Source organism: Cetorhinus maximus, chromosome 2 (genome assembly GCF_964194155.1).
Source record: "Cetorhinus maximus chromosome 2, sCetMax3.hap1.1, whole genome shotgun sequence".
Classification (NCBI taxonomy): Eukaryota; Metazoa; Chordata; class Chondrichthyes; order Lamniformes; family Cetorhinidae; genus Cetorhinus; species Cetorhinus maximus.
Genome location: NC_135880.1, coordinates 87,109,795 through 87,124,575, shown reverse-complemented (window position 1 = coordinate 87,124,575; position 14,781 = coordinate 87,109,795). Strand labels below are relative to the sequence as shown.

The window sequence follows — 14,781 nt, the reverse complement described above, 5'->3', positions numbered from 1 at the left end:
TGACATGTGGCGATTCCTATCTGATAACACTAATCTAAATTAAGGAGTCTTAAACTAATGTTGTAAAATTGATATCAGCACACTAATTTAGTTATGCAAATGAGTAACCAAATCCAGTGCAAAATACAATCTTTGGCAGGAATGTTATTTTATTTCCTTGCTTTGAAACAGTTTGCTAATTTATGGAACACTGTGGTTTACTCAGTAAATCTTTTAGAATTTTAATAAAATATTCCATGCAACAGGTCAGCCTGCACAACCTAATCATTTCACTGGCACTAAATCATTTTTCAAACGTAGCAAATGTAAACAGAATTACTTCCAGGAATTATGCCGTGGAACCACATAGATCAATGCTGCCCAGGCTTTGGGTCACAATCCCCATTAGTGTCACAGGAACAGCAGATGTGGTTGCCATGTGCCCTCCGAGACTGTGCTCCACATCGGCACGGAGGCCTAGGCCACATTCGGCCCTACCCTTATCCTGCTCCTCTCTCGGACTCTCTGAGGGGTTGCGGCAAAGAACGACAGACCTAGTGTGTGGGTAAATGGGGAGGCTTCATAAACATCTTGTGTAAACAGCAGCAGAGCTTCTCGCCAGTGAGATAGGGAGAAACTGTTCCCGGTGGTGGAAGAATGGAGAACCAGAAGACACTGATTTCAGGTGATTGGCAAAAGTAGGTGGGATTAGAAGAAGGGATGAGGTCAAAGGAAAGGGAAGGAAAGGAAAGGAAGGTTCCAGAGGACGTCAATACCCATAAGCTGTTGAAGCTTGTATTCTTTAACACCTGAAATGAAGAGAAAAAGTTTCTTGATAATGCTTTGGATGAGATGAAGAATGAAACTGGGGACCAGGACAGCTTTGCGATAGGGTGAGTCAATGCTGGAGAGAGGTCAAGCGTGTACATGTGGTTGCACATGGCAGTGAGTGTGGATCTCAGGATATGACAAGAACAGCAATCCAAGGAATGTTGTATCTCTCAGAGACACCTATAATCCTGGGTGGATTCAAAACATGAAGGATGGAATTTCAGTTGGATTCCACATGGGTTAAATCAGAGCCAGAGACAGTCACTGAGGAAGGAGATGTGGCTGTGAACACTAGAAGGGAAATGGAAAGCAATGAAGATCAAAGAGACAAACTGAAATTCTGTTGGAGAGAACAGAACTTCAAGGTAGGCATTACTAGGAGAGAAGTGATAGTGAATTAAAAACCAACATAAAGGTAAAATACTGCGGATGTTAAAAACAGAAAGTGCTGAAAAAACTCAGCAGGTCTGGCAGCATCTGTGTAGAGAGAAACAGAATTAATGTTTCTAGTTCAATATGACTCTTCTTTGTGATGGATTTAGAAATGTGATTGGTTTTATGTTGTTGAGAAAGGTGTGAGGGAAGTCAGATGAAACAAAAGGGAAGATCAGGGATAAATTAGAGGATGGACAGATTAAACACCAAAGATGTCACGAAACAATAGGCAAAGGGAATGGTAATAATTCTGTTAATGAAAGAATCAAAGCATTGTTCGAAAGGAAGTGTTAACAGCTGAATAAAGCTCTGTCTGAAAGCAAAAACATGAAAACACGATACAAACTGGCACTTGGAGGGGGAAAAAATCAAAATGGAGGACAGAGTTCATGGTCTGAAGTTGTTGCACTCAATGTTGAATCCAGAAGGCTGTAAAGTGCCTAATCGAAAGAGGAGGTGCTGTTCCTCCAGCTCGTGCGCGGCTTCATTGAATCTGTGCTGCAGGCGAGGGCATAAAGGTAAGCAAGACAGCAAGATGGTGAACTGAAATGGCAAGCAACTGGAAAGTCCCTTTATCTCTGAAGGAGGGCCATATGGACTCAAAACGTTAGCTCTGTTTGTCTCTCCATAGATGCTGTCAGGCCTGCTGAGTTTTTCTAGCATTTTGTGTTTTATTTCAGATTTCCAGCATCCACAGCATTTTGTTTTTATATTTAAGAAAGATCGGGGTCATGCTTGCGGACTGAGCAGAGGTGTCTAGGATCTTTAATAGATTCAGCAATACATCTCAATTTGTATGTTCTATACTTCTTGCCATCAAATCCATTATTCCATTGGCTTTTTTCCTGGGTCTTTTTCCACTTAAGGTGCAGCTCATAATATTTTATGAATCTGAAACCCCAAATCCCTCTTGCTCTTCTACATTGAATGGGGGAAAATGGGCAAAGTACAATTATTATTTAATTGTCTTTAAGTGATACTGAATTCAATTTGCCATTTGCTCTGCCAATTCTAACCTTTTAGGCAGAGGCACTAGTAAAAGTGACCATGCATTGTTCTTGTGCAGATGAAGTCTCATATTCACACCAAGGATGCTAACCACTGTGCTAAACGGAACAGAGTCAAAACAGGCCCAGCAGCTCAAAGTTGGGCATCTACAAGGTGCTGTGAGCCATCAGCAGAATTATATTCAACCCCAATCGCAACCTAATGGCCCAGCATATCCCTCACTCCATGCTTACCATCATGCCAAGGAATCAACCCTGGTTTAATGAGCAGTATAGAAGAGCAAGCTAAGAGCAACATCAAGCATATTTAGAAAGAACCTGGTGAATTTAAACAGCAGAAGCAACATACTATAGGCAGAGCTAAGTGATCCCACAACCAATGGATCAGGTCAAAGCTCTGTTGTCCTGCCACATCCAGTCATGTATAGTGGTGGATAACCAAACAACTAACAGGAGGAAGAGGTTCCTTGAACACCTCCATACACAATGGACGAGGGGGGCAGCAAATAATTGGAAAAGACAAAAACTTTTATAATATTTTATGAATCTGAAACCATCTTCAGTCAGCAGTGATGAGGGGATGATCAATCTCGGCCTCCTCCAGAGGTCTCCACCATCTCAGAAGCCAGTGTCAGTCAATTTGGTTCACTCCATGTAATATCAAGAAATGCTGAGTGCACTGGATAAAATAAAGGCTTTGGGACCTGAAAACATCCAGGTTGTAGTGCTGAGAGCTTGCATTCTAGAACTAGCTTCTCCCTTAGCTAAGATTTTCCATTACAGCTACAAATGTTGAATCTACCCGACAAAGTGGAAAATTGCCCGGGTATCTCCTATCCACAAAAAGCAGGGCAAATTCAATGTGTCCAAATGGTGCCAGTCTACTCTCAATCATCAGCAAAGTGACAGAAGGTACTGTAGACAATGCTACCTGCCAAAAACCTGCTCACGGATACACAGTTTGTGTCCTGAGCGTACCAATTAGCACCAGCCCTCATTACGCCTTGGTCCAAACATGGATAAAAGAGCTACTGAGAGAGGTGAGAGTGATTGAACTTGACATCAAGGCAGCATTTGACAGTGTGGCATCAAGGAGCCCAAATAAAATTTGAGTCAACGGAATCAGGGGGAAAAATTTTCCAGTAGTTGGAGTCATACCTAGTACTAAGCAAGATGGTGTGGCTGTCAGAAGCTAATCATCTCATTCACAGAACATCACTGCAGGAGTTCCTCAGGGTAGTGTGCTAGGCCCAGCCATCTTCAGCTGTTCATTAATGATTCCCTCCGGCATAAGATCAGAAAGGAGGATGTTCACTAATGATTGCATTGCGTTCAGTTCAATTTGCCACTTCTCTGATAATGAAGCAGTCCATGCCCACCTCCAGCAAGACTTGGGGGACATTCAGGCTTGAGCTGGTAAGTGGAAAATAACTTTTGCACAAGTGCCAGGCAATGACCCTCTCCAGCAAGAGAGAATCTAACCAGCTCCTCTTGACATTCAATGGCATCACTATCATTGAATCCCCCACCATCAGCATCCTGGGATCACCATTGTGCAGAAAATTAACTTGACTAGCCATACAAATACTGTGGTTACAAGAATTGGTCAGACACTGGGGATTCTGTGGTGAGTAACTCACCTCCTGACTCCCCAAAGCCTGTCCACCATTTACAAGGCACAAGTCAGGCGAATGATGGAATACTCTTCACTTGCCTGGACGAGTACAGCTCTAACAGCACTCAAGAAGTCCAACACCATCTAGGGCAAGACAAGCCATGTAATTATTACCCCATACACCATCTTAACCATGTTTAAAGTGGCAGTATAAGTTGAAAAGCGATTAATAAAGCATATGGCATCCTGTACTTTATCAATAGGAGCATAGAGTACAAAAGCAAAGAAGTGATGTTAAGCCTGCATAAAAATACTGGTTCAGCCTCAACTGGAGTATGGCATCCAGTTCTGGACATGACCTTCTCAACCTGTCCTGACACTTTGATGACTTATGCACAAAAACACCCAGATCCCTCTGCTCCTGCGTCCCCTTTAGAATTGTACCCTTTATTTTATATTGTCCCTCTGCGTTCTATCAAAATGAAGTGCTTCACAATGCATTAAATTTCATCTGCAAATGTAACAGCAAGTTATTTTGTACATGGACAACTGTTGTTGGAGGGACAGGAAGCAATTAGTCCCAAAGCCTTCAGGAGACATGAGAACAGGTATTTTTTCCCAGTACTTTTTTGCAACTGATCACTCTTCATTTAGTCAGTGATGAATGCAGCAAGGTAGCTGTGGAGGCTTCTGAACACAGCTCAGTCTAGTCTGATGGCCCAATTTCCACACATGCACTTTCCAACTGGATAGTGATTAGGATCAGGTACTGGTTTATTTCCCCCTCCCCCCACTATAGTGGGGCACAGCCAAGAACAACTGTAATCATTTTCCAGTTTAGTTTACCAAAAACACACAATTTACTACAAATATTCCCATTGTATAATCTAGTTTAAAGCTCACTGGCATCACCATTTTGGCAGTTACAACAGCATTTTGAACCCAAGCCATATTTGCTGTGGTTTATAGTGATAAAAGATCAAAGTATGGGCCATTTTACAGTACCCCAAAGAATGCTCTATAAAGTTCTGCATTGATCATTCAATTCAATTAGTTACAGCTGTTTTCAATAATTCTCACTGCCCTATGCTTCAATCAATTAATTACTGTTTATAATGAGCAAATGCTCGGCAGGAAATCATTCTTGCTGAAAGCGCTCTGCGGTCAACTGTTTCTATCCTCAATTCACCTGGCCACGTACATTGCAAAAAGGTAATCATTAAAACTGAAAACTAGTAACTAGTACATTTCAAAAGACACATTGGTTTGAGACCAGCACATCTGATATAATTAAGCGTAAAGCAACTCTCTCTCTCCCCCCCGGCACACACAATGTAGTGACAAATGTTAGAGGTCAGTTAAACACACTGGATTGTACGTTAATTGGAATACGCATATTTTATTCTGATAGTGAATTGAAAATAAGACAACTGTAATCAGAAACCTTCATCTGTTTTGCAACAAGGTTTGAGCAGTGAGCTACAGACAAGAGAAAAAAAAAATCTAGTTTTCTCATATAGTACTGAGTTATGCCACTACAGCAAACAGCCACACATGTTTAATTTTACTGTGCAGCTGTAGCCAGTGGCTACGTGGCTTATGACACGCCTTCACATTAAGCAAGGCTTTTGTCAGAATCAGAAGTATAATTACAACACAGATTTAACATTATGTATCATTAGTTGTTTACAGTCAACTGCATTTGAACAGCAAGTAGAGATTTCTCAACTGAAATGTTATTTATGTAGATTAGTGCAAGATTGGTCTAATCCATTTGGTTTTCAAGTGGTTACATTTCATGGGACTGTATGTGCCAAAAATATTCCAAAAGTCTGAAGTTTAATACTCAGCATAATGTAATTTTAAAAGAGCAAGTAAAAACATAAAACAAACTAAGGCAGAAAATACTGGAAATGCTCAGGTCTGGCAGAATCTGTGGAGAGAGAAACATAGTTAAAATTTTAGGTTGATATCCTCGATCACGTCCATTCCATTTTTCGTATTTCTGCTCTCATCCCTTTCCCTCCTTCCCAAAACAACAATAGCATTCCTCTTGTCCTTACCTTTCACCCTGCCAGCCTCCACATTTAATGGCTCATCCTCTGCCATCTCCAGTGTGACACCACTGTCAAATACATCTTCACCTCCCCTTTCAGCATTCCAAAGGGAACGCTCCCTCTGTGACACCATGGTTCACCCTTCAATCACCCCAACACACCCTCCTCTTCACATGGCAACTTTGCATGCAAGCGCAGATGATGCAATACCTGCCCTTTTACCTGCTCTCTCCTCACCGTCCTAGGCTCCAAACATTCCAAGTTAAACAGCAATTTACGTGTACTCCTTTCAATTTAGTATACTGTATTAGCTGTTTACACTTCAGTCTGCTCTAAATTGGGGAGACCAATCACAGATTGGGTGACCACTTTGTTAACTCCTCCATTCAGTCTGCAAGGATGATCTTAAGCTTCCGGTTGCCTGTCATTGCAATTCTCCATCTTGCTCTCACGCTGAGCTCTGTGTCCTCGTGCTACTGCAGTGTTCCCGTGAACCTCAATACAAGTTCAAAGAACAACATCCCACCTTTTGATTAGGTACTTTACAGCCTTCTGGACTCAGAGTTTAACAATTTTCTGCCCCATTTTGCTTCCTTTTCTTGGCATGTTTCAGTGTGTCTTGTTTTTACTTTCAGACCAAACAACACCTGTTCTATGCATGTTTTGTTTCTTTTCTTGCCCCATTACCACTCACTTTGGCCCTGCACAATTAACTCATGTCCTTAATCTCTCCCATGTTCCACTCTATTACAGGCCTACCCTGTTGTTCTTTTTCCCAGCCTCCCCTTGCTCAAGGCCCATTATATTTCTAATTTATCCCAGTTCTGACAAAAGATCATCAACCTGAAATGTTACTTCTATTTCTCTCCTCACAAATATGCCAGAACTGCTGAATCTTTCGAGCATTTCCTGTCTAATTCAGATTTCCAGCATCTGCAGTACTAACTGTTGTAAAAGCATAAAGCACCTTTTGTAATTCCAGAGCTCTTTACATTTTCTGATGATTTCCTCTACCTTGGCAATACTGTTGGCCCAACTCAAAATGTAATTCGGTAACCAAATCAAGCCAAGTTAAATTTAAGAAACAAAATAAAGGCTCAGTTCTACAATGTAGCTGGTTTTTTTTTCAAAACAGGCAGCATACCAGTGTCCTGCCCATCATGCACATCCCACTATTTTCTCCAACTTCTAGCGCTGACGACAAGGATTAAGTGAATGATTGTATTCATTTTATGTTAGTGTGCCCACATGTCAGCTTCTTTTACTTTGGCAGGACTAAGAAGGGAAATACAGCCAAAGTATCAACTTCCATGGCTGTCACGGGGAAGTTCAAATGCTAAATATTCAACCAAACCTCTCAATTAAGTTTGGTGTAGAGAAATATGTCCACCTGAAGAATATTTTTGTTGCCGATTTGTGGAGAACAATTCCTATTTGTGCTCCCACCTTTTAAGTATAATTTTGGCTATAATTTAGTTTCTTTTAAAGAAGAATGCATTTTAAAACTAACTAATATAGTTTTAAGTTAGCCCATTTGTTGTTGCTCTGTACTTACACATAATTTAAAAGCCAGGATGTGGTAGCTATTGAAGGAACTAGTCCAAAAACGCTAAAGCTCTGTATTCGAAGAAATAAAGATTGTACATATTTGTGAAGATAAAAATATATTTTTTTATTTGTTCATGGGATGCAGGCATCACTGGCTAGGCCAGCATTTATTGCCCATCCCTAATTGCCCTTGTTGAGAGGGCATTTAAGAGTCAACCACATTGCTGTGAGGCTGGGGTCACATGTAGGCCAAACGAGGTAAGGACAGCAGATTTCCTTCCCTAAAGAACATTAGGGAACCAAATGGGTTTTTATGACAATCGGCAATGGTTTTGTGGTCATTATCAGACTTTTAATTCCAGATTTTTATTGAATTCAAATTTCACTGTCTGCTGTGTTGGGATTCGAATCCTGGTCCCTAGAGCATTACTCTGGAATACTAGTCCAGTGACAAAACCAATATGCCACCACCTCCCCGATACTGATCGGATTTTAATGTTTACTAAAATTTTGCACATTATTTTACTAAGTAATTTTGCATGCACTCTTTTGAAACGGAACTAAAAAATTGTAACTAAATGGTAACATGGCAACAATGGTAACATTATAGTTGGTACTCTATTAGGAAGCATCCAAAATGGTAGGATGTGAATTATTGCACTGTATGCTCCACCAGCTGTATGGGAGTTTCAAGTAGAAGCATATCACTTCTCCCAAAGTGGAAGAAAAACTGAAAGGCAAGTCTAACCACGCTGCACCGTACCTTCCCAGTTTAGTACTGGTACTTGGGAGCCACCAATGAATCACAGTAGCTTTCTGCGGCCCAGGCACATGCTACAAATTTCAAAACAGTATATATTTTTGGAATTCTGCCTTGTAACAAAAGGAATATTGATGTTCCAATTCTACACTCTTCTACTTTTCAGCCCAACTTCCCAGTTCTCTAAACTACATTCGCAGCAGCTTCCAACCAGCTCCATTCAAAGAGAAGTGAATGGAGCTGGGAGATTATACTGTCCCGCTGCAACAAAGTTCCTAGATAAAATACACAGAACTAAGACTATACACCAGCTTATAGCAGAACTTTAGTAAAGGCTACACAGAACTGCAGTTATTTAGTGATATAATCCAAAAGTGAATGGAAACTGCACATGGATCAAGCCTACTCTTATTGGATATAAAGCAGATGCTGGAGATTTGAAATGAAAACAAAGTGCTCAAAAAACTCAGCAGGTCTGGAAGCATCTGTGGAGAGAGAAAGAGAGCTAATATTCCAAGTCCAATATGTTTCTTCTTCAGAACTCTTATTGGATTTACTCTTAAATGGACAGTAATCTATCCCTTCCATCCCTAAAGTTTTATTGCTACAATTTTATTTGAAGTGGTTTAAAGGCAGATCATTAGAGGTCAGTGCAGAGAATTTCCCCTCTCAATGATGTTACAAAAAGGACATTTCAACAAACCACATTTTAACAGGTTAATGTAAATTTATTCAAAATAACCACAGAGGCCCATCTTGAAATTACTGGGTGAAATTCTCGTTGAACTACTTCAGGCTGTCCCTGCGCTGCACATGATTTTTGCCTAAGGCAATAGCAAAAAAATGCTAAAGTAAACACACTAAAATTACCTATGTTACACTTACATGACACCTTCCATGTAATCTTGTATTCCATCTAAGTACTACTCGAGAGGAATGAGAGCCATAATGGCAACTTTTTGACAAACTTGCAGTGCTTTGTGCTGGATTCTGCAACTACTGCCCCACACTTTGGCCCTGTGCTGGCTGGCTGCTCCTCCCTCTTTGGTGGCACTGCTTTAGTGCTCCGATAGGGCGGCTGGTTTAGACACATATCACATTGCCTTGAGAGAGAGAGAGAACTGGCACATTCATGCCTCTTCCAATGAATAACTAGGGAACCGCAGGAACAGAGGATCAACCACCAGAGTAGAAGCAGGAGTCATAAATCCACTATAAAAAGGTCATTTTAAGCTAACTTGCCAGTCTTTCCAAGCCAAAAGTAAGAGACTCCTGTAAATTGGAGCCCCTGTGCTTTGGACCTCTATTCACTGAAGATGGTCATAAATGTGGCATAGTGGAATGTAAGTTTTATAGAGAGTTTGGAGCATGGAAGTCCTTTCTCATTGACGAGTTCCTCTCCATGTAACCCCCATAAGACATGAATCCTGCAGAAAAGCAATGCCTGGCCTTAGCTCTCCCACTTTACATTGTTGCTGTTCTTCTGCTGCCAGCATAACTTGTAACTCCTCACCTGTACCAATGTTTCACTAGATGCTCCCTCATGAGCATCTCTTTCTGATTTTCTGAAGCCAATGAACCAGATAGCCCATGTAGTAATTAATATGTACTTAGTTTATGGTTAGTCTTTTTCTTCCATTCCCAAAAGAACTCACTCAAGAATATGTTGAAACCCATTTTAAATTCATTAAATTTTGCCTAGCTGCAGTCATATAAAACTATAATACAGAAATATTACTGGTTGAGGCTTGATGTAACTTCAGCTGGCGCAATAAGTGCCACTGCTGTGTGGTTGGATGAAAAAAACATATTACAGAACAGGACTCAAAAATATAAGAACTAGGAGCAGGAGTAGATCATTTGTCTCATCAAGTCTTCTCTGCCATTCAATACAATCATGGCTGATCTTTGACTTCAACTTCACTTTCCCACCCGCTCCCCATATCCCTTGATTTGCTGAGGCACCAAAAATTTGTCTATCTCAGCCTTGAATATACTCAACAATGGAGCAGCCACAATCCTCTAGGGTAGAGAGTTCCAAAAGCTCACCAATCCTTTGCGTGAAGAAATTTCTCTTCAACTCAAGTCTTAAACGATCCTGAGACTGTGCTCTAAGGCTCTAGATTCCCAAGCCAGGGGAAACAACCTGTGTCGACCCTGTCAAGCCCCTTCAGAATTTTGTATATCCCAATGAGATCACCACTCATTCCTCTAAACTCAAGAGATCTAAATAATGAGATCACCACTCATTCCTCTAAACTCAAGAGATGTAAATCCAATTTACTCAGTCTCTCATTATATGACATCCCTCTCATCCAAGGAACCAACCATGTGAACCTTACTGTACTGCCTCCAATGCAAGTATATCCTTCCTTAAATATGGAGACCAAAACTGCATACGGTACTCCAGTAGTGGTCTCACCAAAGCCCTGTACAATTGTAACAAGGCTTCTTTATTCTGTATTCCAATCACCTAGCAACAAAGACCAACATGCCATTTGCCTTCCTAATTGCTGCACCTGCATGCTAACTTTCTGTGTTTCTTGTGTGAATACGAGGGAACATTACCTTACTTATCTTCAAGGTAGCTTTAGGAAGCATAAAAAGTTCAAATATAGTTATTTTCTGATTTGAGCTTCTGAGATTACGGCAGTTAGGTTGTTATTATGCATCTTCAAGAGTAATTTACAATATATAAGAATTGTGGAGCTAGTGTGCAGCCACAAATCAAGGAAGTCTTATCAGTTAAAAAAATATCGAAGTCACTGCAAACTCCACTTTCATTGTGAACAGTGGAATCAATTTCCTTCTGCCTTCAAAAACAATTTGCATTTATATAATACCCTTAATACAGTAAATGAAAGTGCTTCACAAGAGAGTTAGCAAACAAATTTCAATACCCAGCCACATGGAAGATATCAGGACAGTTAAGAGGCAGGATTATAAGTGTGTCTTAAAGGAGGAAAGGGAGGTACAGGCAGAGAAGTTTAGCAAGGGAATTCCAGAGTTTAAGGCCTTGGCAGCTGAAGGCATAGCCGCCAATGGTGGAGCGATTAAAATCAGGGATGTGCAAGAGACCAGAATTGGAGGAGAGCAGCTATTTTGGATGATTGTAGGGCTGGAGAAAGTTAGAGATAGGGAAGGGTGAAGTCATGCAGGAAATTGAAAACAAGGATGATGAGATTTTTAAAAATAAAGGCATTGCTCAATTGGGAGTTAATGAATGGGACTTGGTGAGTTAGAATTTTGGATGAGTTCACATTGATGTAAGATGGAAGATAAGGTCAGGCAGGAGAGCATTTGACTAGTCATGTATAGAGGTATGAAAGGCATGGATGAGGACTTCAGTAATAGATGAGCCGAAGCAAGGGTAGGGTCAGGCGATGTTACAGGAGGTGGCAGCAGGCAGTTTTGGTGATGGAGCAGATGTGTGGTCATTTCTGGGTCAAATACAACACCAGTTGCGCAATCTGGTTCAGCCTCAGACAGTGGCCAAGAAGAGGGATGGTGTCATGGGCTAGGGAATGGAGCCAATGGTGGGGCCAAAGACAATTTCTTCAGTCCTCCCAATATTTAGTTGGAGGAAATTTCTGCTCATTCAGTACTGGATGTTGGACAAGCAATCTGATAATTTAGAGATAATGGAGGGGCCAAGAGAAGAGATGATGAGGTACATCAGCATAACGTGAAATCTGACATTGTGTTTTCAAAAGATGTCAATGAGCAGCAGCAAGTAGATGATAAACAGGAGGGAGCCAAGAAGAGATCCATATAGAACTCCAGAAGTGACAGTGCAGGAATGGGAAAAGATGCTATTGTAGGTAATCCTCTCACTAGGACTGATTAGAAAGGAATCTGGTGAGTGTAGACCCATCTAGTTGGATGTCAGAGGAGGGGTGTTGGAGGGGGATAATGTGGTCTTCTTCATGCCAGTTATTTCTCCTGATTGAAATAAAATATGACCAGAAACTGCTTCCTTAGCCTCCCAATGCTGCTCCACACCCAGCCATTACCAGATAGGCAGGATCAGCCAGAGACAACTGGTCCTCCATTTTTTTTGCCCTCTCTATTGAGAAATGCCTAGCAACTAGTCAGCACCACCCAATGATAGTGTAGTGAGGTTGTAAATTTACCATGGGAAAAGATTGTAAATGTGTGTTTTGTGTCATGAAAATGCAAACAGAAGGGTTTCATTCATGGGATGTGGACGTCGCTGCTAGGTCAGTTTTTATCGCCCATCCCTAATTACCCCCGAAAAGGTGGTAGTGAGTCAGTGCAATCCATGTGGTGTAGGTACACCTACAGTGCTGATAGGAAGGGAGTTCCATGATTTTGACCCAGTGACAGCAAAGAAACAGTGATTATTTCCAAGTCAGGATGGTATGTGGATTGGAGGGGAATTTGCAGATGGTAGTATTCCCATGCATCTGCTGCCCTTGTCCTTCTAGGTAGTAGAGGTTGTGGGTTTGGAAGGTGCTGTCGAAAGAGCCTTAGGGAGTTGCAGCAGTGCATCTTGCAGATGGTACACACTGCTGCCACTGTGCATTGATGGTGGGGGAAGTGAATGTTTAAGGTGGTGGATTGGTGCCAATCAAGCGGGCTGCTTTGTCCTGGATGGTGTTGAGCTTTTTGAGTGTTGTTGGAGCTGCACTCACCCAGCCAAGGGGATAGTATTTCATAAACACTGCTGACTTGTGCCATGCAGATGGAGGACAGGCTTGGGGGAGTCAGGAGGTGAGGTTGTATAAAAATAACTCATCTCTGTTGGTTTTGTTCTTAGCACTGCTTTTCAAATCAAAGTCACACAAATTCCTACCCTTAATCACATCCGTCAGTTCCTTGGGTGCAATTCAGATACTAGGAGAATGAGCCAAATAATAGCTAGCTTTGACTACTGGGAAATGTACCACTAAATTCCCCAAGGTCCACAAGCCACAGGAGTTTTGAATCTTTCCTGGATACTAACAGCTCAAATATACTGAGCATATATACTCAGTGTCATATAAGCGGCTTCACAGGGAAAAAGAGACACAAGAGGGTCAGCAAGACTGAACACATGTCTTTTTATATAAATCTAACTTTTAAAATACTCTAACAACCAAGCCCATCACAGTTAGAACTCTTTGATTTCTTTCATTCCCCTTTAGCAAGCTGAAAATGGGAAGGGCTTAGAATCCAGATGTAACTGCACAGCAGGAAGCAAATACAAACAAAATTAAAAAACAAAGTCAGCAAAAGATATAGAAAAATATTGCAACGGTCGAAACTAATGAAAAGACACAACAAAAAGGAGTAAGCAAACTTAACATAATAAATTGACATTTTTCCTTTTTACTGGTAACTGAGCAGATCACAAACTTCGATAACACCCAGGGAACACATGCAATTATGTGGTTACTAGTTTCCTTAGGATTTTTAAAGTCAAAAAGCATAATTATGGACAGTACAATCAAAGAAATCATAAGGAAATGATTTTTGAGGACAAAACAAGTGTTGAATTCATGAAATATAATGTTACCAATCTGAGAAGCCACAAAAGGTGGACTGGAAAACAGAAATATATATTTTTAAAGTTTGCCGTTGTTATAAATGTTTGTTACATTTCACCCTCACCTTGCCACCTTCTCACAAAAGGCTTCAATCCCTTTTCTCTACAGAAAATATCTGGTTGTTTTCGAAACTGATTTGTACTTGTCACTTCAATAATCATCCCTGGTAACTTTGTTCACAATCCTGTTGGCTGCTGTGTAAGAAAAATATTTGCCTGAGTTCCCTTCTCACTCCCAACTTTTGAATTTCAAAACTTGTGCCCAGGCATTTAAACCTCTTGCATCAATCATCACACAGGACACACACAAGGGAAGCCAATTGGTGAGTAAATAGAAGGTCTTGCCAACTTACACACATAAGCAAATCAAACCTAAATGGTTCTTCATGCAATCTGATCTGAAGGTGAAGCTTGGTTTATGGCCACCATGGAAAGTGAGTAAGAGAAGGGGGGTTTTATATACCTGTTTTTACAGTGAGCAGTAGTAATAATGTGAATATCTTACATGGTCATGCATTACAACTAAAATGGTATCAATTGTTTACCATACTTTTTGCTTTTTTTTCCTGGAATGCTGCAATCATGAAGATAAATAACTCAATTCAATCCTGCACAACTAATTCATCACTCTGATGCAGACTTTAAAGCTTTAGGCATCATGCAGGAGAAACCATCTTTCACAACAAAACAATCTGTATTTATATAGTGTCGTTAATGTAGAAAAATGTCCCAAGGCATCTGCAGGAGTGTTATCAAACAAAACTGACACCAAGCCACATAAAGTGTTCTCAGGACAGGTGACCAAAAGCTTGGACAAAAAGATAGATTATAAGGAGTTTTTTTTAAAGAGGAGAGAGACATAGAGAGGTTTAGGAAGGAAATTCCAAAGTTTGGGCCTTAATAGTTGAAGGCACAGCCACCAATAGTGGAGTGGTTAAAATCGGGAACATGCAAGAAGCCAGAATTGGAGGAGTGCAGAGGTCCAACTGTTACGACCAATT

The 14,781-nt window shown here is 40.8% G+C and overlaps 1 protein-coding gene across 1 annotated transcript in view; it reads right to left on the bottom strand.

The window, feature by feature from the left end:
* srfbp1 (serum response factor binding protein 1) overlaps nucleotides 1-14,781 on the bottom strand; it is a 276,667-nt gene that overhangs the window by 223,111 nt on the left and 38,775 nt on the right. The gene's annotated exons all lie outside the window — the stretch shown is intronic.